This window comes from Bos grunniens, chromosome 6 (genome assembly GCF_055505025.1).
Source record: "Bos grunniens cultivar Pamir isolate PY7600 chromosome 6, Bosgru_T2T1.0, whole genome shotgun sequence".
Classification (NCBI taxonomy): domain Eukaryota; kingdom Metazoa; phylum Chordata; class Mammalia; order Artiodactyla; family Bovidae; genus Bos; species Bos grunniens.
Genome location: NC_141170.1, coordinates 87,888,342 through 87,911,968, shown reverse-complemented (window position 1 = coordinate 87,911,968; position 23,627 = coordinate 87,888,342). Strand labels below are relative to the sequence as shown.

General features: G+C 38.7%; 1 long non-coding RNA gene across 1 annotated transcript; it reads left to right on the top strand.

Moving 5' to 3' along the window:
* The first annotated feature begins 20,655 nt into the window (after window positions 1-20,655).
* LOC147370974 (uncharacterized) lies at window positions 20,656-22,273 on the top strand. Its single transcript, XR_015165670.1, has 2 exons — window positions 20,656-21,008; window positions 22,194-22,273. It is a non-coding gene; the product is annotated as an uncharacterized LOC147370974 (long non-coding RNA).
* The last annotated feature ends 1,354 nt before the right edge of the window (window positions 22,274-23,627 follow it).

Below are 23,627 nucleotides of genomic sequence, written 5' to 3'. Positions count from 1 at the left end.
GTCATTCCCCTTTTGTTGAGCTTCTCCTTCTTGTCAGAGCCGCCGGGCTACATGTTGTCGTTCTTGTTTGTCACCGATAGCCTATCACAAAGCCCCTTCTGTTAGAATCCTGTACCTGAAACTCCCGCTAGCCGGCAGAGCATAAACTCCAGGGTGGAGCCGCCTTCCCCAGTCTTCTCACACAATAGCTACTGCTGTCACAGTGGGACAGCTGAGTGGGTCTTATGGTGGTATATTTTTCCCCATCATATGCATGACAGAAAGTCTAATGGGCCTTGTTCACTTTTAAGGTCCTATAAAATGGCCTGTTATCAGTCCCATCTCTGTTCCCAAGATGTCTACCTGGATGTCAGAGAGTCCAGGGAATAGCTATATTTTTAGTCCTCCAGTCAGCAAGAAGAGAGTAATTAGCTGAAAAATTAGAAGGGAAAACTATATGAATCCAGAAGGGAAAGCTAAATGCCAGTGGCATTTTGTGATGAATAAAATTCACAGCCTTTAACAATAGAAGGATTAAATAGACTACATTCTTTTATATAAGATTTAACTATGTGCCTTAACAAAGAGTATGGATTACTGCCCTTAATAATGAAAATGTTTAAAACTTGATATGATTTTATACCCAGTTTTCAGATATATTATTCTCTAAGTACAGTGCTAATTATATTCTGTTATATATTCTGTTATTACCCTGGAATGGGATATAAGAAAATGGAGAATCATAAAATAACAGCATCACAGAGACACTTAAAAAAAAAATAACCCCTCAGAATTTTAGATATGTTTCTGTTATTTTCTAAGACTTAAATATTGACATAAATGAAAATGACTTTTTGACAAGCAGAGGAAAACTACATCTGATACTACAGATAATACAATCCATCAAGTAGGGGTTTCTATAAGAATCTAAACTATTTTGGGTTCCCCGTAGTATTTTGGCTTGTAAAAATATTTCCTGAAATTCCTAAAACCGTTTTACCCCCGTGAGATGGTAAGTGATATTTAGGGTTTTTTAACTAAGTATAAATGCTTAGGACTTTCCTGTCTAAGTTGTTATTGAACATAATCTTCAGGTCACAAAATCATTTGTACAAACTAATTTCTAGGGCTGTGAGCAATTAATCTTGGTCAGTCTGTGGTTCTCTGTCGTCTTGTGGGGAATGTGTTTAAGTCACATAGTCCGGAGTGTTGAGGTGGGGTATATCTGACCAAGAAATCATTTGTGGAGTTGATGGTATCTTCTCATTTCCTATACAGGTTGCTAACCATCTCAAACAAGACTGTTAATTTGGATAACACCTCCGCACCCCCCCCCCCGCCCCCACATCACTTTCCACTGTGCTTTGCCGTGTACAAATCTTTCTGGTTCTTTTAAAATGTGTGAGCATGTGGAAATCTATGAATGTGTCTGCGGTCTATCTTAAATGCTCTGTGCAGCATTTCCTCACTGGCCCCACAGGGACAGGGCACAGGGCACTTCTCTGCACTCCCAAAAGCCTTTGCTCTCATCCTTCTCTTGATGGTTCATCCTCCCACAATGGAAGCGATTTTTTAAGCCTTGGGAGAAAGACCTCCCTAATTTCCATCATGATTTTGCCTTGGAGGCATCTTGCCTTGTCTCAAGGGGTTGTTATTGTTTAGTTGCTAAGTGGTATCTGACCCATTATTACTTATTTATTATAATAATATAATAATAATAGACAAACAAAACAAAGATAGATACAAAGAGCAGATTAATGATTACCAGAGGGGTAGGGGTGGGAAAGGGAAAAATGAGTAAAGGGGGCCTTCTGTATGGTGTCAGATGGAAACTAAATTTTTGTTTTGTTCATTTATTATTATTATTAATAGAAACAGTGACAGACTTTATTTTCCTGGGGTCCAAAATCACTGCAGATGTGACTGCAGCCATGAAATTAAAAGGCGCTTGCTCCTTGGAAGAAAAGCTATGACCAACCTAGACAGCGTATTAAAAAGCAGAGACATTACTTTGCTGACAAAGGTCTGTCTGGTCAAAGCTTTGGTTTTTCCAATAGTCATGTACGGATGTGAGAGTTGGTCTATAAAGAAAGCTGAATGCCGAAGAATTGATGCTTTTGAACTGTGGTGTTGGAGAAGACTCTTCAGAGCCCATTGGACTGCAAGGAAATCAAGCTAGTCAACCTAGAGGAAATCAGTCCTGAATGTTCATTGGAAGGACTGATGCTGAAGTTGAAACTCCAGCACTTTGGCCACCTGATGCGAAGAATTGACTCACTTGAAAAGAACCTGATGCTGGGAAAGATTGAAGGCAGGAAGAGAAGGGCATGACAGAGGATGAGATGGTTGGATGGCATCGCTGACTTGATGGACTGAATTTGAGCAAATTTCTGGAGCTGGTAATGGACAGGGAAGCCTGGCATGCTGCAGTCCATGGGGTTGCAAAGAGTTGGACACGACTGAGCAACTGAACTGATTTTATATTTCACATGGGCTTCCTAGGTGGCACTAGTGGTAAAGAACCCACCTACCAATGCAGGAGATGAAAGAGGTGTGGGTTTGATCCCTGGGCTGGGACAATCCCCTGGAAGAGGGCATAGTAACCCACTCCAGTATCCTTGCCTGGGGAATCCCATGGACAGAGGAACCTGGTAGGCTCCAGTCCATGAGGCTGCAAAGACTCAGAAACAAGGGAAGTGGCATAGCACAGCACAAGCACAGCCCACAGAGGTGTTCATAGTATTCTCTTGTAATCTTTTGCATTTCTATGTTATCTGTTAAAACTTCTCTTTAGTTTCTGATTTTATTTATCTGAACCTTTTTTCTTTTTTTTCTTAGTCTAGTTAAAGCTTTGTCAATTGTATTTATCATTTCAAAGAACCAGCTCCTATATCCACTGATCTTTTCTCTTGTCTTTTTAGTTTCTATTTCATTTCCTCTTTGATTTTTACTATTTCTTTTTTTCTACTGACTTTGGCCTTTGTTTTTTCTTCTCTTTCTGGTTCCTTTTGATTTAAGTTTAGATTGCTTACTTGAGATTTTTGTTTGTTTCTAGTGTAGAAGAGAAAGTGTTAGTCTTTCAGTCATGTCCAACTTCTTTGTTGACCCCGTGGACTGTAGCCCGCCAGGCTCCTCTGTTCATGGTATTTTCCAGGCAAGAATACTGGGGTGGGTTGCCATTTCCTTCTCCAGGGGATCTTCCCAACCCAGGGATCCAACCTGCATCTCCTATGTCTCCTGCATTGGTGGGTGGGTTCTTTACCACTAGTGCCACCTGGGCTAACTGTTTGCTATAAATTTCCCTCTTACAGCCACTCATGCTGCATCCCATAGATTTTGGTAGGTTGTAAGTTGGCTTAAAGCTCAACATTCAGAAAATGAAGATCATGGCATCCAGTCCCATCACTTCATGGGAAATAGATGGGGAAACAGTGGAAACAGTGTCAGACTTTATTTTTGGGGGCTCCAAAATCACTGCAGATGGTGACTGCAGCCATGAAATTAAAAGACACTTACTCCTTGGAAGGAAAGTTATGACCAACCTAGATAGCATATTCAAAAGCAGAGACATTACTTTGCCAACAAAGGTCCATCTAGTCAAGGCTATGGTTTTTCCTGTGGTCATGTATGGATGTGAGAGTTGGACTGTGAAGAAGGCTGAGCGCCGAAGAACTGATGCTTTTGAACTGTGGTGTTGGAGAAGACTCTTGAGAGTCCCTTGGACTGTAAGGAGATCCAACCAGTCCATTTTGAAGGAGATCAGCCCTGGGATTTCTTTGGAAGGAATGATGCTAAAGCTGAAACTCCAGTACTTTGGCCACCTCATGTGAAGAGTTGACTCACTGGAAATGACTCTGATGCTGGGAGGGATTGGGGGCAGGAGGAGAAGGGGACGACAGAGGATGAGATGGCTGGATGGCATCACTGACTTGATGGACGTGAGTCTGAGGGAACTCCGGGAGTTGGTGATGGATAGGGAGGCCTGGCGTGCTGCGATTCATGGGGTCACAAAGAGTCGGACACGACTGAGCGTCTGAACTGAACTGAACTGATTCTCAGTTTTATTTGTCTTCAGGAGTTTTTTGATTTCTCTTTTTTTCTTTGTTTATCCAGTAGTGGTTTAGGAGTGTTTTGTTTAGTCCCTATGTATTTGTGATTTTTCAACTTTCTTCTTTTTGGCTTCTAATTTTATACCATGTAATTGGAAAAGATGCCTGACATGATTTCAGTTTTCATAAGTTTATTGGGACTTGTTTTATGTGCCAATGTATGGTCTGTTGTTAAGAATGCTCCACGTGTGCTTGAAAAGACTATGTATTCTATTGATTTGGACAGAATGTTCTGTATATATCTATTAAGTTTATATGGTATAATGTTTCATTTAAGGCCCCTGTTTCCTTGTTGACTTTTGGTCTGAATGATCTGTTCATTGTTATAAATGAGGTGTTAACGTTCCCTGCTATTATTGTCTTGCTTGTTAGTTTCTCCATTTATATCTGTTACTAATTGCTTTATATATTTTGGTGCTGTTATGTTAGGTGGTATATATAGTAATAACTGTTATATCTTCTTGGTGAATGATCCTTTTTTCATTATGTAATGTCTGTCTTTGTCTCTTGTTGCTGTTTTTGGCTTGAAGCCTATTTTGTTGATGAGTATGGCTTCACCCTCTTGCTTTTGGCTGCCATTCGTTTGTTCATCTTCCATCCTATCTCTTTGAACCTTTGTTTGTCTTTAATGCTGAGATGAGTCTCCTGGGGGCAGCATATAGTTGGGTCTTCTTTCCATCTAGCTACTCTGTGTCTTTTGACTGGTGCATTCAATCCATTTACATTTAGGGTGATTATTAATAAATGAGGACTTACTTTTGTCTTCTATCTTTTGTTTTCTGGTAGCTCTGTATTGACTTTTTTTTTTTCTAAATTTTCCCCCTTCTGTTTCTGTCTGCCATTTTAGTTTGGTGGTTTTGCAAGATGTTTTTCTCAATTTCCTCTTATTTTATGTTTCGTGTCTCTGCTCTAATTTATGTTTTGTGGTTACCATGAGGTTTTTATAAAAGGTCTTATAGAGAAAATAGTCTTTTTTTTTTTTTTTGCTGATAGAATCTTTTCTCCATTTGCCTATATGGGTTCTATACTTTTCCTTTTCCCCTTTTTATGCTTTTGTTGTGTCAAGTTATCACTTTTTTATGGTGTAAGTTTGTTACCCAATTGAAGTAACTATTGTTATTTTTTGCTTTTTTCTCCTTAAACTTTATGCTATAATTAAATGTTTAACAACCTATTCTGATATAGAGTAGCAGTTTTCTAATTCTATCACCTTTCTCAAAGTTTTGTGTATTTTTGCCTTTTCATTTCAGGTGGAGGATGTCCTTTCAACATTTCTTGTAAAGTGAGTCTAGTGGTGATGAACTCACTCAGTTTTTGTTTCTCTGGAAAGGCCTTTATTTCTTTTTCCTTTCTGAAGGATAACTCTGCTGGATAGAGTATTCTTGGCTGACAATTTTTTAAATTTTTCAATATATTGAATTTGTTATTCCAATCTCTCATGGGCTGTAGTTTCTGCTGAGAAATCTGCTTATAGCCTAATGCAGGTTACTTTGTAAGCTGCTGACTTTTTCTCTGTGCATGCATGATCAGTTGCTCAGTCATATTTGATTCTTTGTGACCCTTTGGGCTATAGCCCACCAGGCTCCTCTGTCCATGCGATTTTTCAGGCTAGAATACTGGAGTGGGTTGTCATTTCCTACTCTAGGGGATCTTCCGACCCAAGGATCAAACCCATGTCTCCTGCGTTTCCTGCCTTGCAAGCAGATTTTTTACTGCTGAGTCATTGGGAAATCCCTTTTTTTCTGGCTGCCTTTAAAATTCTTTCATTATCATTGACTTTTGACAGTTTTAATGTATCAGGAGTACGTCAAGGCTGTATATTGTCACCCTGCTTATTTAACTTCTATGCAGAGTGCATCATGAGAAACGCTGGACTGGAAGAAATACAAGCTGGAATCAAGATTGCTGGGAGAAATATCAACAGCCTCAGATATGCAGATGACACCACCCTTATGGCAGAAAGTGAAGAGGAACTCAAAAGCCTCTTGATGAAAGTTAAAGTGGAGAGTAAAAAAGTTGGCTTAAAGCTCAACATTCAGAAAACGAAGATCATGGCATCCGGTCCCATCACTTCATGGGAACTAGATGGGGAAACAGTGGAAACAGTGTCAGACTTTATTTTTCTGGGCTCCAAAATCACTGCAGATGGTGACTGCAGCCATGAAAATAAAAGATGCTTACTCCTTGGAAGGAAAGTTATGACCAACCTAGATAGCATATTCAAGAGCAGAGACATTACTTTGCCAACAAAGGTTCATCTAGTCAAGGCTATGGTTTTTCCAGTGGTCATGTATGGATGTGAGAGTTGGACTGTGAAGAAGGCTGAGGGCCGAAGAACTGATGCTTTTGAACTGTGGTGTTGGAGAAGACTCTTGAGAGTCTCTTGGACTGCAAGGAGATCCAACCAGTCCTGAAGGAGATCAGCCCTGGGATTTCTTTGGAAGGAATGATGCTAAAGCTGAAACTCCAGTACTTTGGCTACCTCATGCAAAGAGTTGACTCATTGGAAAAGACTCTGATGCTGGGAGGGATTGGGGGCAGGAGGAGAAGAGGACGACAGAGGATGAGATGACTGGATGGCATCACTGACTCGATGGACGTGGGTCTGGGTGAACTCCGGGAGTTGGTGATGGACAGGGAGGCCTGGCGTGCTGTGATTCATGGGGTCGCAAAGAGTCGGATATGACTGAGCGACTGAACTGAACTGAACTGAATGTATCATAGAGAAGGTCTTTTTGTGTTGAGATAATTAGGTGTTCTCTTAGCTTTGTGAATTTGTGTATCCAGTTTCTTCTCCAGATTTGGAAACTTTTCAAGTATTATTTCTTCAAATAAACTTTCTCCTCTCTTTTCTTTCTAGAATAAATATCCTTGTGTTGCCTTCTGAATCCAGTCAGATAGTTCTTGTAGAAATTTTTTATTTTTAAAATACTTAGTTTTCTTTCCTATTCTACCTGAGTCATTTCTAGATTTCTCTTTTAGCATGCGAATTCTCTCTCCCATGTAGTCTTCTCTATTTTCAATGTTTTTTTGAATGGGTTCTTCACCTCATTGATTGACTTCTTCAGTTTCAGAATTTCCATTTGGTTCTTTTTTAGTTTCAATTTCTTTGGCAAAGTATTTATTCTGTTCAGTAATTTTATTCCCGATATCATTGAACTGGCTTTCTGGGTTTTTTGGTAGTTCATTGAGTTTCTCTATGAGAGCTATTTTGAATTTTTTATCAGTTAGAACATAATATTCTGCAACTTTAACTTTGGTTTCTGGAAAACTGTCATTTTATTTTTGTGATACCATGTTACCATGGGTTTTCATGGTGCTTGATGGGTTTTTTCTCTGCTGGAACATTGGAAGTAGTGAACACCTTTCTTTTTTAGGTTGCTGCTAAGTTGCTTCAGCCGTGTCCGACTCTGTGCGATCCCATCGATGGAAGCCAACCAGGCTCCCCCATCCCTGGGATTCTCCAGGCAAGAGTACTGGAGTGGGTTGCCATTTCCTTCTCCAATGCATGAAAGTGAAACGTGAAAGTGAAGTCGCTCAGCCGTGTCTGACTCTTAGCGACCCCATGGACTGCAGCCACTACTTTTTTAGGTAGAGCTTTTAAAATTTTGATTCTAGCAGTTCAGCAAATTGGTAGGTAGAGGCCTTTCTGTTTTCCAGTAGGTGGCGCTGTATCTCAAGTTTGCACCCCCACCCCCACCCTAACCTGAGCTGCCTCTGGCAATATTCGAAAATTGGCACTTCCCACCCACCACCACCTCTGCTGGAAGTTGCAGGTCCCCTTGTTGCTGCTTGTGCCTCCAAGTTTGCAGGTGCCTTTCTGCTGCTAATGTTGCCACCTGTTGCACTGGGATGGTGGGTGCCTCTGTGACATCTGGGGCTGCCTGGGTCCCCGGCACTGCCTCTGTGGTGGAGGGTGGTAGAGGATGGTGTGGGGAACCAGGCTTGTGGGCACCTCTGCCATGTCTGGAGTTGTCACCTTCATGGACTACAGATTAGGGGCAGGGGCTGGAGTGTGGGCGCTGCTGTGTGTGGAGGGATGAACCTTGCCACCACTGCTGCTGGTTCCCTGTGGCCATAGGTGATGCTGTGACAGGGAGACTGGAGTCACATGTGCCCTTTTCTGCTGCTCCTGGGTTCTCTGGGGCTGCAGGCTCATCCATCACAGAAGGGGGATGGGATCACAGGCACCACCTATCTTGTTCCCCATTTCCACTTCGTCTATGTGTCCCAGCACCACCCCACCCCCATTTCTGATGTACAGGTGTGTGGATCTCTCTGGTGTCCTGGCACATGTTGAGTTTTGGATGTTTTACTAGTAGTAGATTGAATGGGCAAGACAGAGGAGCATCTAATTCCACTATGATGCTGACATCACTCCCTGAAATGCCATTTTCAGAATTTTTAAATGGAAATCATGGTCAGGTACCTGTGATGTTTGGCTGCATGATTGTGCATAACAATTTTTTAAATAAATGTTATGAGACTTCAGGTAAAGAGTCAAGGAATGTGAAGGCACATTACATAGAACTGTAAGTTGAACTCTGTTCTAGGACAGTGCATTTCAGTGTGATTTCCAGGTCAGCATTATAAGAAATCTACTAGAAATTCAATTATCCCAGATATACTGAATAAGAAACTCTGGGCATATGCTCTCCATATCTGTGTTTTAACAAATCTTTTGTGTAATTCTGGTGCTTGTTAAAATTTGAGAATCCCTGGCCTGAGGATGGTTAGCTCAAATCAAGTGAGAGATTCAATTTTATAAAATCTTGGGATTTGATTTTCTCATTTAGGATTAAGAAATACACTCTACTTAACCTAGTGGGAAGAGCATCCTTTTGTCTTATTTTACTTAGAACAAAGTACAGCTATTTTCACATGGTTAGTAGGTCACACCATTTGGCTAAGATCTTATCATTTACTTAAGAAGAGTAGAGGTATGTCCAAGTGTGTATACATATTGCACATTCCCCATGAGGCAGTATGCACGATGGATAACCATACAGGCTCTCTGGAAAGATAGCTGACGTCAAAGCACCAGATTCATCTTTTACTGTGTGACCTTCATCAAATTTTCAGCATCTCAGTACCTCAGTCTCCTCATCTGTAAATTATGATCATACTGTAATACTCTCTAACTCCTAGAGGTAGAATGAGATAATATTGAAGTTTGAGATGACAGGTTAGATGCTTATAGCAGGGCCTAGCACTGATTCAGTTCAGTTTCAGCTTTAGCATCATTCCTTCCAAAGAAATCCCAGGGCTCATCTCCTTCAGAATGGACTGGTTGGATCTCCTTGCAGTCCAAGGGACTCTCAAGAGTCTTCTCCAACATCACAGTTCAAAAGCATCAATTCTTCCGTGCTCTTATTCCTTAGGATTTGATTATTATTTAAATGAAACTCATGTAAATAGTTTTAATCTCTTTCACCAATATAATTCCTTTTGTTTCACAAGTTTTGAATAAGAATAAACAAATCTAAAGAAATGTAATGACTTGCCCTAGGGTAAAATACCCCCACCCATTTTTAATAGTTGTTAGTTGCTCTTTTAGTTTTTGGTGAAAGTCGCTCAGTCGTGCCCAACTCTTTGCAGCCCCATGGACTGTACAGTCCATGAATTCTGCAGGCCAGAATACTGAAGTGGGGGTTGCCTTTCCCTTCTCTAGGGGATCTTCTCAACTCAGGGATCGAAGCCAGGTCTCCAGCATTGCAGGCAGATTCTTTACCAGCTGAGCCACAGGGAAGCCCATTTTTATCACAGAGGACTGTAATTTAAGACCCTAACTTTTCTTCCCATTTATATTTGCTTCTTGAATTAACCAAACTTCCATCTTCCCGCTCATTAATAAAATAAAGAACAGAAGATGACACATAGAAAGAAGCCTTCTGTTTTGAACAAAGAGCTTTATAAAGTGAGAAATACTTCAAAACTGATACAGAATTGGTGCAGAGGGGTACCTAAGATTGTGCGGCAGTGCTGAGCCACCCAACCCAAGCCAGTCAGAGAACTCCCTCCTTGCAGTGTCGGTATTCCTCATCCCCTTCTCTGACAACGTCAACTCTCAGTTATTTAAGACTTCTCTGTGTTAAATTCCACCTGAGTTTGAACAGCTTATCAATCTCATCCAAAGAATCTCAATTTATTGAGAAAAGGACTAAAAATCAACTATTTGTCACTTATAATAAATAATTTATTTTACAAGTAATTTCAGCTAAATAATTCCATTTGTATAGGAAATATACTTTAAGAAGATGAAATGAAAAGAAAAATAAAAAATTATCTCTGAGCAAGCAAAAATAAGAGAAGGCTTTATTTAACGAATGTGTTTTTGAAAGGAATAAATCTTTCACTAGCCTGTAGTGGAGAGCAAACAAGGGAAAGAGTCATGATTTATATCTTAACGATGTTCTGAAATTTATTAATATTTGAAAGTAGATGCCACCTTTAAAAGTGAAGACTAATGCCGTTTGGCTTCCCTCTTGTGCCCTCAGATGAGAAATACGTAAATATTTTGTATGTTTTCCCTTGGTTTTGAGACTGACACAGTACATAGGTCAGTAAAGTTGACAACATCTAAATTGTTAAAAGGTTTTTTTTCTGTGTCTTCTGGGAACGGCAAAACAGGATACAGTCTTTTATTCTCATTTCCCTTCGTGAAATGTACTCTCTTCTTTTTGCAACACATGATAGTTTCTGTGCATACAGATAGGTCCTAACAAGGCTTCTCTGACATTTAAGCATCTAACCTTCCTTGCAGTACAGCCTGTTTGTCCTTTTAAACTTGGCTGCTGGGGCAAATGCAAAGGAACCACTGTGTGACTTTTGGCTTATCTTCTGTACCCAAGCCTACAGAGTTAGTGCTTGAGTGTGTCAGGTATCACCTAGGGACTTAAGAGCAAGGCTTTTTACAGTTAACCCAATCCTATGACCTGCACTACACTGCCTTTGATTTGAAGGCAGTTTAGTTAACTATCAAGACTGCCTACTACATTAATCGGAATCAAGTTCACCTGTGATGTGGACACACAATAATTCCTAGTTTTCTGCCTAATAGCTTTAAGCATACTTCATTACATGCTGGAATAAATTTGCCAGTGGGAAACAGCAGTGTTTTTCTTCTTGTATATGCTGCATCAGCAGAGCTGGTTTCTTATTTTTAACTTTCTATTTGGAAATAATTTCAATCTTTCAAAAGATTCAAGAAAAAGTATAGTTCAAATAACATCCTGATACTTTGTTAAAAAGATACATTTATTACAGCTATTTGACCTCATTTGATTAATCACTAGTTCAAGTTCTCTCTCACCCTGTTTCTGCATGTTCAGTTCAGTCACTCAGTCATGTCCTACTCTTTGTGATCCCATGGACTGCAGCACGCCAGACTTCTCTGTCCATCAGCTTGCTCAAACTCATGTCCATTGAGTCGGTGATGCCATACAACCATATCATCCTCTGTCATCCCCTTCTCCTCCACCTTCAATCTTTCCCAGCATCAAGGTCTTTTCCAATGAGTCAGTTCTCCCCATCAGGTGGCCAAAGTATTGGATCTTCAGCTTTAACATCAGTCCTTCCAATGAATATTCAGGACTGATCTCCTTTAGGATGGACTGGTTGGATCTCCTTGCAGTCCAAAGGACTCTCAGCAGTCTTCTCCAACATCACAGTTCAAAAGCATCAATTCTTCAGTGCTCAGCTTTCTTTATGGTCCAACTCTCACATCCATACATGACTACTGGAAAAACCATAGCTTTGTCTAGATGGACTTTTGTCAATAAAGTAATGTCTCTGCTTTCTAATATGCTGTCTAGGTTGGCCATAGCTTTTCTTCCAAGGAGCAAGCGTCTTTTAATTTCATGGCTGCAGTCACCATCTGCAGTGACTTTGGAGCCCAAGAAAATAAACTGTCACTGTTTCCATTGTTTCCCCATCTATTTGCCATGAAGTGATGGGAACAGATGCCATGATCTTCGTTTTCTGAATGTTGAGTTTTAAACCTTCTTTTTCACTCTTCTCTTTCACTTTCAAGAGGCTCTTTAATTCCTCTTCACTTTCTGCCATAAGGGTGGTGTTATCTGCATATCTGAGGTTATTGATATTTCTCCCGATAATCTTGATTCCAACTTGTGCTTCTTCCAGCCCAGAGTTTCTCATGTTGTACTCTGCATATAAGTTAAATAAGCTGTATTTAACTCATCTGTATTTAACATATCTGTATATGTCAGTCCCAAACTCCCAATCTATCTACCCCTGCCCTGACCCTTCCTCCCTGGTAACCATGTTTGTTCTCTGGGTCCGTTTCTGTTTTATAAATAAATTCATTTGTATCATTTTTTTTTAGATTCCACATGTAAGCAGTATAATATGTTATTTGTCTTTCTTTGACTTACTTCACTTTATATGATAATCTCCAGGTCCATCCATGTTGTTAAACAAAGGGCATTATTTCGTTCTTTTTAATGGCTGGGTAATATTCCATTGTGCACATGTACCACATCTCGATCCATTCATCTGTCAGTGAACATGTAGTTTGCTTCCACATCTTGGCTATTGTAAACAACACTGCAGTGAACATTGGGGTGAGTGTATCCTTTTGAACCATGTTTTTCTTTGTATATATGCCCAGAAATGGGACTACTGGATCAGATGGTATTTCTGTTTTTAGTTTTTTAAAGAAAACTCTATATTCTCCATAGTGCCTATACCAATTAACCTTCCCACCAACAGTGTAGGAGGGTTCCCTTTTCCCCACATCCTTTCCAGCATTTACTATTTGTAAAATTTTTTTGATGGTGGCCATTCTGACTGGTGTGAGGTGGTATCTCACTGTAGTTTTGATTTGCAGTCTCTGTAGTCTTTTAAAATCCAGAACATTTCCATTACCTTACTTTGTGATTTTATTCTATTGACATTTTGAAGACTACAATCTCCCATTTAAAAAAAAGCTTTTATTTTTAAAGAGTGTTCCTAATTTGGAACTTATATAAATAATATTAACTTATGCTGCTTATATTTTCTAAGTCTCTTTGCCAGAATGATACCTAGGTGACTTTATGGCCTTCTCAGGGTACCTCATCTGAAGGCATGTGATGCCTATATACTCCTCATTCGTGATATTAATTTTCATAACCCAATCAATGTATTGTCTAATTTCTCCACTGTATAATTGTCATTTTCCCATTGGAACTAATAAGCAATCTATGCTAAGACCCTTTGTGCATGCACGCTAAGTCACTTTAGTTGTGTCAGATGTTTTGCAACTTCATGGACTGCAGCCCATGAGGCTCCTCTGTCCAAAGGAATCTCCAGGCAAAATACTGGAGTGGGTTGTATTCTCGTGAATTACATGTAATTCTCATGTAATTCTCCAAAGACCCTTTAAGACAGTGCAAATAATATGCTGTTCATCAGAATTTCTCCCCATATATATTGTTCATTGATGATTCTTGCCTGATCTAGTCTTTACTATGATGATTATGTAATGCTGATTTTCTATCTCTTGAACTCCCCTCTTATCTGCCAGTTGGCATTCAACATTTTAAGGTAATCTAGCATACTCCCTTTTCTGCTGCTAAGTCGCTTCAGTCACGTCCGACTCTGAGACCCCATAGACGGCAGCCCACCAGGCTCCCCTGACCCTGGGATTCTCCAGGCAAGAACACTGGAGTGGGTTGCCATTTCCTTCTCCAGTGCATGAAAGTGAAAACTCAAAGTGAAGTCGCTCAGTCGTGTCTGACTCTTCGCGACCCCGTGGACTGCAGCCTACCAGGCTCCTCCGTCCATGGGATTTTCCAGGCAAGAGTACTGGAGTGGGGTGCCATCGCTTTCTCCAACTCCCTTCTCTACTCTTTGCTTATTTATCTATTTATAATTGATATGAATCTTGATTTCAAATTTTTGAATTGCTTATAATTCATTAGTGTACTTAATTATTTTATGTTAAAGTTGTTCTTGATTTGACCAGTGGAATACCTGCAAGCAATCTCCCTAGTCTTTGTAACATACTCCATTATTTATTTATTTTTAGCACTTCCTTACTTCTGTCCTAACAAGATGTTCTAGCTCATCTTGTATATCCTGTGCCAGCTCTGAACTCAGCCATTTCTCTAAGAAGTCTTGATTCCTTTTAGTGCAAAATGGTATTAGAGACCAAGATCTAGGTACTGGGTATACCAAGAGGGATATTTTGTTTTAAGTATCGTTGACTTACAACATTGTATTAGTTTCTGGTGTACAGCAAAGTGACTGAGATATATATATATATATATATATATATATATATATACACACACACACACACACACATGCATGTATATATATATACAAATATTTTTCATATCCTTTTCCATATTACAGGATCAGTTCAGTTCAGTTGAGTCGCTCAGTCGTGTCTGACTCTTTGTGACCCCATGAATCACAGCTCGCCAGGCCTCCCTGTCCATCACCAACTCCTGGAGTTCACTCAAACTCACGTCCATCGAGTCAGTGATGCCATCCAGCCATCTCATCCTCTGTCGTCCCCTTCTCCTCCTGACCCCAATCCCTCCCAGCATCAGAGTCTTTTCCAATGAGTCAACGCTTCACATGAGGTGGCCAAAGTACTGGAGTTTCAACTTTAGCATCATTCCTTCCAAAGAAATCCCAGGGCTGATCTCCTTCAGAATGGATTGGTTGGATCTCCTTGCAGTCCAAGGGACTCTCAAGAGTCTTCTCCAACACCACAGTTCAAAAGCATCAATTCTTCGGCGCTTAGCCTTCTTCACAGTCCAACTCTCACATCCATACATGACCACAGGAAAAACTATAGCCTTGACTAGATGGACCTTTGTTGGCAAAGTAATGTCTCTGCTTTTGAATATGCTATCTAGGTTGGTCATAACTTTCCTTCCAAGGAGTAAGCGTCTTTTAATTTCATGGCTGCAGTCACCATCTGCAGTGATTTTGGAGCCCAGAAAAATAAAGTCTGACACTGTTTCCACTGTTTCCCCATCTATTTCCCATGAAGTGATGGGACCGGATGCCATGATCTTCGTTTTCTGAATGTTGAGCTTTAAGCCAACTTTTTCACTCTCCACTTTCACTTTCATCAAGAGGCTTTTTAGTTCCTCTTCACATAGAGGGCAATTTCTAATAGACTCATAAGATGAAAGATATCTTGAGATTTTACTTAGTTGAGCTGTGATATCATTAAATCATTTCAAGTTGAATTCTGCATGTTCAGAGAAGACATAAAGCTTAAATTTTAAAATAATGAAACAAATAAATGTACACCTTATCTAGAATGCTTTTTGCTTATTTTGTTTAAAACTTCATGAAGCAATATAAGAGGAAGTATTCAGCTCTGTGCTGTGTGTGCTGTGCTTAGTCGCTCAGTTGTGTCTGACTCTTTGCAACCACATGGACTGTAGTCTGCCAGGCTCCTCTGTCTGTGGAGACTCTGCAGGCAAGAATACTGGAGCAGGTTGCCATGCCCTCCTCTAAGGGATCTTCCTGACCCAGGGATCAAATTCAGGTCTCTCATGTTGCAGGCAGATTCTTTACTGTCTGAGCCACCAGGGAAGCCCGAGAATACTGGAGTGGGTACCCTATCCCTTCTCCAGGGGATCTTCCTGACCCCAGGAATTGAACTGGGGTCTCCTGCATCGCAGGCGGATTCTTTACCAGCTGAGCTACCAGGGAAACCCATTCAGCTCTAACATCCTAGGTTTATTTTATTGCTATGGTATAACCACTACCAGGAAGCGTGGTTTTCAAATAATATTGTGAACTTATTAATTTGGTTTATAGTAATACCCATTAATGGCTAGCATACAGAAACATGACCACATTTAGCAGTGATGACACCCAAGGCAGGACTCCTGGAGCCCATCCCATAGTGTTGCAAGTGCACAGAGGGTAAACAGGGTTCTTTCAGCATTATTTCACCAACTCCTTAGGTCTGATGTGACTTTCAATTACACAGTGCCTTTTTTTCTGGCCAAATTTCTTAATTTGATTCTCAAAAAGGCTGCTTCAGTAGTCGATTTTCTTTGAAAGGATATTTCAGTAGCTTCCTCAGAGTAATTGGCTTATATTCAACTTGAAGGTTTTATTAAGGCGAATTTTAAATAAAGGGCCTTTCAACCTCGAGTAATAAACCAGAGTTTCTATACCTGAGTTATGGCAATGCCTTGAATTGTGTTAGTACTACTGACTCTTTAAATAAGCTCATACTAATTCATATTGCAACAAAATTATAAATGCCACCTTGAATTACTAAAACCACATAGACATTGATTTTATTTGTAGCATGGAGTACAAAGAACAATGAAAAACTTGCTCTACAATCATAATGCAAAGTTGGTGATTTAAATTAAAATACCACAGACATACATTCACAAAACCATAACTGAATATTCATACGCATAATAACCCTCCCATATAATTATTTAGCCTTCTACTATGGGGACAGGTTTTCTGTTTCCATAATCAGTAGTTGAGTTATCCAATGGACTATACGTCACTGGAAAAAAAAATCAGGGCACATAATATACTATATCATAAAAAGGGTCTAGAAGGTGAGGTGACACGTGCTTGGCCTTTTATTCCTATTAGGATTTATTTGGCAAACCTCAAATTAGCCCATGAATCAAGGATAATCTTAACTAAAAACTCTATAGTCGCATTAACTGTTAATGAGAAAAATATACCTAAGAAATAACTCAAAATTGCATAAGTTTTAGAAGAAATATGATTAAGACATCAAAGGTTTTTAATTTGAAAAACAGTAAATCCCCTTTAATAACTAGACTAGTTATACATGGGAACCTCACCTTGCCTATCAGTTACCATTGAGATATAAAGTAATATAATACTTACATTTTGTTTTGTATTTGAAAAGACCACAAAGAACATTTCTAATGGTTAGAAATTCTTAGTTTGCGTTAATTGGCTGTGATTTCTGTAAAGACCCTGGATCTCTCCTATCTGTCCTCGTGCATTCAGTCATTGATTTACTTATTCATATTTGCTGTGCAACATCTGAAAATATGCCAGTCATATCAGTTCTTTAAAGATTTTGATCCCTATTAAAATTTTAAAAAATAATAAAATGTAAGACTTTGAACCATTCAGATCGTTAAAGACATCTTGATCTTTGAATGGATCCTAAACAAACCTATCCTTTGTTATGCTCTTGTGTACATACTATATGCCATAGCTAAGTGCTTTTGAAGAGCACTGTACCAAGTACAGAGGAAACTGGAGGAAAGAAAGTAGAAAATATAAACTCTGCCTAGAGGGAATTCAAAGGAAAATAGTAGACACAGAATAAGCTCAAATAAATACATATAATTACAAATGAAAAGAAGTGAATATATATTAAATGAACTATGAATGTACCTATCAAAATAGTGTTAACTTTAACTGTTTCAGTGCCGCTCACAGAATTGTCTTAGGAAGGAAAGAAGAGTGTTTTCGAACATAGTTATGGCAGTCAAGTGAGGAATAGTGAAAGGATGAGCTACTTTTGCTACTTTGTAGAAAGTAGTCAAGGACAAAAAGGGACACACCAATCCAGCAAAAGAAATATTCCCAGATAAAATCCAAGCATAAAGTTGGTCCATTAATAACCAATGTTGGAAGAAAATTAATAAACTTTAATAAAACATTTGTTGTAAATTTTTATTTCAAGCTTCACTGGTAAAAAAATATGGTCTATTTTTAGAAAATTTATATTAAGCCAACAGCTATGAATTGTCTGTTTCTGACAATAGTCATATTCTCTTCTCTACCTTAATTAAAAATGCTGATGAGTTAGATGTCACTGAATTGCAGGTTTTTTATAGGACATGATTTAGAAAAAATGGATGGTGCTTCATTTCTATTACTGAAACACTCACAAGTATCAATTCTAAAATGTCCTTTAAGCAAGACTTGGAAGGCAATATATACATGATGTTATATCATAAGAGATAATCACTAACATTAAATTTTATATCACTTCTCTGAATGGCTGTTATAGTCAGCAGGTGACTTGGTTCAACTCTTAAACAGGTCTAGACTATAGAACCAACTGCCTTATGACTGTGATAGCTGTTTAGGGTGGTTACTCATTCATTGATATTTGGTATGAGTCCCACTACTGTTAGGCAACAGGTGTTGGTTCTATAATCTCTGCACAAGAGTCAACATTCTTATTTTGTTTTATCACAGCCAGTAGGCTCCATGGTTGGATAAACTTTATGAGACTCATAACATGAATTGAAAGGTGTCAGAGCTTTTGTGAACATACTTTTTCAATGAGAATAGCTAACATCTCATGAGGGCATACTATTAATATATGCCATAATGCTTGGCATTTTATAAACAAAAGCTGATTTAATCATTATAGAAACCTATAAATATTATTGTTATCTCTGATTATAGAAGAGAAACAAGGCACAGTCACATAGCTATTAAGTAGTTGAGCAGAATTTCAAAGTCAGGTTTGACTCCAGAGTATGTATTCTTTTAACCACTGTGCTTATGTCAGACAGTGGACAAATATCAGTGTGGTTGTCTTTATAGCATAGGAACTGCATATGACATGAAGCTTCTTGTTGGACATTGGATCTTAGTAAGAGAATTGGTAGAATGGATGGGAGAAAATGTGAATTCCTAGTTATGAGTTGAATGGAGCAGGTCTGATAATTGTAAACAAGCTAACAAGCTAAACCTACTAACACATGTTGGGAACACTTATCCCAATCACATCAATATAAAATATGAAAATTCTATTACATTCACAGCAATTGTTTCAAATAATGGAACTCAAAAAAAAAAAAAAACAAACTCACCAAAAAAGACTCCACAAGGGTATGTAATAACGGATGAAGTTACTTGCTCCTGCCCAGGCAAGAATGTGACAAGTATGGCTCAGAATTTTGCATCTGAATTCACAATATTAGTATGAAAAAGTTGAATGGACTTTAAAAAAGAACATGCTTCAAAAAAGAAAAAGAGCAATACAACTCAAATATCTGAAAAAGATTATCTGGTAATAGGCAATTTCAAATGAAATGGTTTTGACATAAAGCTCAATTGAAAAATTTAGGAAGCTGGTTATAAAATTAAAAGCATTATAAACAGGAATTAAATATTTTCAAACACCAGACACTTAAGTATAAATCCATATACTATCTGATTTATTATAAACTCTTACAGTATGATGCCAATAAAACCATACTATATCAAAAGGGACAAACCCTTGTACGTTCCCATATGCCATGTGTTACAGGCAGTTTCGTGCACCTGCTGTGGGTGTGTTTTTAGTACTAAAAATTCATTTACTGAAAAGCCATGATAGATACAAATTATCTAGAATTTAAAGCCTTTTTACATATATGTCTCTGGTATGAATCAGGATAACTTAAATACAAAACAAAAATCAGGATAACTTAAATACAAAACAAAAATCAGGATAACTTAAATACAAAACAAAAATATTGAACAAAAGGCAAAAAATGTTTGAAAGAATTGGAGAAACAGTCCATTAGCATCATATAGAAATGTATGACTTTATGTATGCAAATATCAGATATTAATAGATGATGATAAGTTTTGGTAATACTCAAGCATTCCCTTTATCTTTATGGGAAACAAATATATGGATTTAGGCTAAAGTTTATAACAACAAAACCTGTGCTATGCTTGTAGAAAAGTAAAATCTTTTTATACATAGAAAAGTAATATTTCATATCAGTACTTTTTAATATTACATGAAACACACTGTTATATAAATTAAGAAATGCATTGGAAATAGTAAAATGGTGAGAAAATACCTAAGAACTGACAATGAACAGTACTACTTTACAATAAATTCTACTACCATTTTTGACATGACTTGGATAAGAAACACAGCCTCTCTAATATTCATCTCAGTCATAAGAAGGCAAAATACAGTTGCTTACTTCTTTATTGGTGGTGTTAAAGAGAATGTCTTATTATTTTTGAAAATGTTATGATGAATGTTGCTATTTTAACAGAATTTGAATATTAATTTTATAAATATAAATTGTAAAAGTTTACTATTATTCCTCTAGATCCATTGTTAAAGAATCTTACTGAAATTGAGAAAGAAAAGATCCAATACAACCTTTTCAGCTGTGGAAAAATTATTTGAAATGCTAAACCCCAAAGAATAAAATTATTATCATTTTTGTCCTCCAAGTCTCTTGCTCTTTGGGGACTGTTTCTTTTTTAATTTATTGCTTTGTGTTCTAAAAAGTGGAGAAAGATTACAAACCACATTTAAAAAGTGTATTAAATATAACTTATAGTAAATTAGTAATACCTCTTGAAAAACCATGCTATGCACTCTCCCATGGTACTTCCTTTGGGGGAAGATAACTCAATTGTGTTGATTTAAAGGTTCTGTCTGGTTCTTTTAAACATTCCTTTGATGTTGTATTGCTCTGCTTGTAATAGACTGTTATTGCCTATATTGAGTTTGCAGAGTGAAGGTAAATCTTTTGTGATGTGATTGTGCCATCACAAACTCAATATTGTTCATAGGACCTTTATAACTCTCAGCCACATTGCAGCAGAACAGCACACATTTTCATTTTTACCTTTTTAGATTTTTATTCTTTGCTCTGAAGCTGGAAGTATGTATGCTTACCTACACGCTATAGTGCTTGTTCTGTGAAGCGGTAACTCATAAGAAAAGAGAACATTGTCAGGTGGTTTTTTTCTTTTTCTGAAATTGGTGATTTTATTGTTGATCTTTTTCATTATGTTCCATTAGGTACTCTACTGTGTTATTGAAAAAGCACCACTGTTGGAAAAAACTCAATTCAAATATCTACCCAAGTTTCTAGTTTGAAATGTTTTCTGAATGCATAACGACAATATTAAAAGAGGTTCTCTTGAGGAGTTCCATCCCACCTTGAAACTCAGGTAAATGCAATTTCCCCCATGTGTGGCAGATCACACAAAGAAGACATGTGAATCAGAAGTAGTAACATGGATATTTCAATATTAACATTGGCCAGTTTGATTGAAAGTAGAAACTTTATGTAAGAGCTTGTGATATTATTTGCTGCTTTTATTTAATTTCTTGCCATTTTTTTTCTCTTTTTCACTGGTACAGCATTCAACTCAGTTTAAAGCTGCTTGCAAAGCAAGACAACACCAAGGCTACTTTTTAGGCATTTATTTTACTTCTTTATTAATTTTTGGTTTTGGCTGTGCTGGGTCTTCATTGCTTTGCACCAGCTTTCTTTGGTTGCTGCAAACAGGGGCCACTCTTCTTGGTGGTGTGCAGTCTTCTCATTCTGGTCGCTTCTCTGTGGAGGCTCTAGGTGTGGGCTTCAGTAGTTCTAGCACACGGGCCCGGTGGTTGTGGCCTGTGGACTCTAGAGCACAGTCCCAGAAGTTGTGGCACACGGGCTTAGTTGCTCCGCAGCATGTGAAATTCTCCAGACCAGGGGTTGAACCCATTTCCCCTGCATTGGTAGGTGGATTTTACCCACTGTGCCCTGGGGGAAGTCCCTGTTTTACTTCTGATGTGTGCCCTGTTACTACTACCATTTTTCCTGTTATGGATGGTGGTATGAACACACAGTTTTGGCGGGGGGAGGAATTAGTTGATAATCAATTTTGAGAAAAATAAAGACTATTCACAAATATACAGGGATATTTTATATATTACAGTAGGCTGGATTTTAATCAACTGTATTCATTGGGTATATTAGCAGACTATACCTCTGCTAAGGGGCTTCCCAAGTGGCATGAGTGGTAAAGAATCCACCTGCCAATGAGGGAGACATAAGAGACGTGGGTTTGATCCATGGTCAGGAAGATCCCCTGGAGGAGGGCATGGCAACCCACTCCAGTATTCTTGCCTGGAGAATCCCCATGGACAGAGGAACCTGGCCAGCTACAGTCCATGGGGGTCTCAAAGAGTGAGTGAGTGAGTTAGTTAGCTAACTAACACTACCTAGCTACTGAAAATAAAATCATAAGTCTTTTATCCTAAGAGATGACAAATATTAGTTACACTGGTAAATGTTTATAGTATCTGCATTGCTAATTATCTTCTTTCTGTTTTCCCTTTCTTGTCACTTCTACATGTTACTCTAGGACCCTTGCAAATGAAAGTCTTAAGAGCTCTACAATGATTTGTGAAGAAAATTAAAGACACACAATTTATAGGAAGAAAATTTATAGGAAGAAAAATTTCAGAGGTAATGCTTAATGTGTGTAATTTTCAAAGATGAAGATATGTTTTTCAATGAGAATGAAGTTCATAATTGAAACAAGAATTCCTTTGATGGGGTTGTAGAGGGCATCTGACCCAGAAGTTGCAAATGGATACCCATAGGGCCATAGATAGGCTGTAGATGTGTTATATTTGACTTGCACAAGGCTTTAGATTTTTTATTTTTGTTTTAATTAGGTGTTAACATTTTAAAACTGGAGTTTTACTTTAGAATATGAGTTTTCACTTCAGTTGTACAATTGAAAACTCTGATAACACTGGGCCGACATTCTCACCAGGGCCTCCACCTTTAGGTGTCTCGTGCGTGCGTTTTCTGGCCACAGTCTCCACATGGGCTGCTTCATTTCCATTCCTGCTGGCTCCTCTGGGCATCTGAGTTTGTGGTATCTGTTGCGAGTTTAATGTTAGCAAGTTCTTCAGCCTCCTCACTTTGCTCACTCTGGCTTCTTGTTTTGGCGTGTGTTTCTCTCCGATTCCATCTGTCAGAGTACTTACACCTCAAAAGCATTTGTTCCCCATGGCTTTCTTTAGTTCTTCATTATCACTTCATAAGAATCTCTCCTGCTCTAATTCTTCCTCTGCCCCTTGTCGCACACAATCTGCTTTGGGTTATATTGATGGTGTTTTTCTTTTGCTTCTCACTAATTGTGAACACTTGAAAGGCAGGGGCCATCTTTGCATCTGAAAGAGTGACTTCTAGCACCTGCCTTGCACCTAGTACATTCTCAATAGGCGTGGAGTAATGTAGATGCAGGTGTATGGGAATTTATGGTTTTTATCTGTTCAGTTCAGTTCAGTTCAGTTCAGTCACTCAGTCATGTCCAACTCTTTGCGACCCCATGAATCACAACACGCCAGGCCTCCCTGTCCATCACCAACTCCTGGAGTTCACTCAGACTCACTCCATCGAGTCAGTGATGCCATCCAGCCATCTCATCCTCTGTCGTCCCCTTCTCCTCCTGCCCCCAAACCCTCCCAGCATCAGAGTCTTTTCCAATGAGTCAACTCTTCACATGAGGTGGCCAAAGTACTGGAGTTTCATTCCTTCCAAAGAACACCCAGGGCTGATCTCCTTTAGAATGGACTGGTTGGATCTCCTTGTAGTCCAAGGGACTCTCAAGAGTTTTCTCCAACACCACAGTTTAAAAGCATCAGTTCTTCGGCGCTCAGCCTTCTTCACAGTCCAACTCTCACATCCATACATGACTACTGGAAAAACCATAGCCTTGACTAGATGGACCTTTGTTGGCAAAGTAATGTCTCTGCTTTTGAATATGCTATCTAGGTTGGTCATA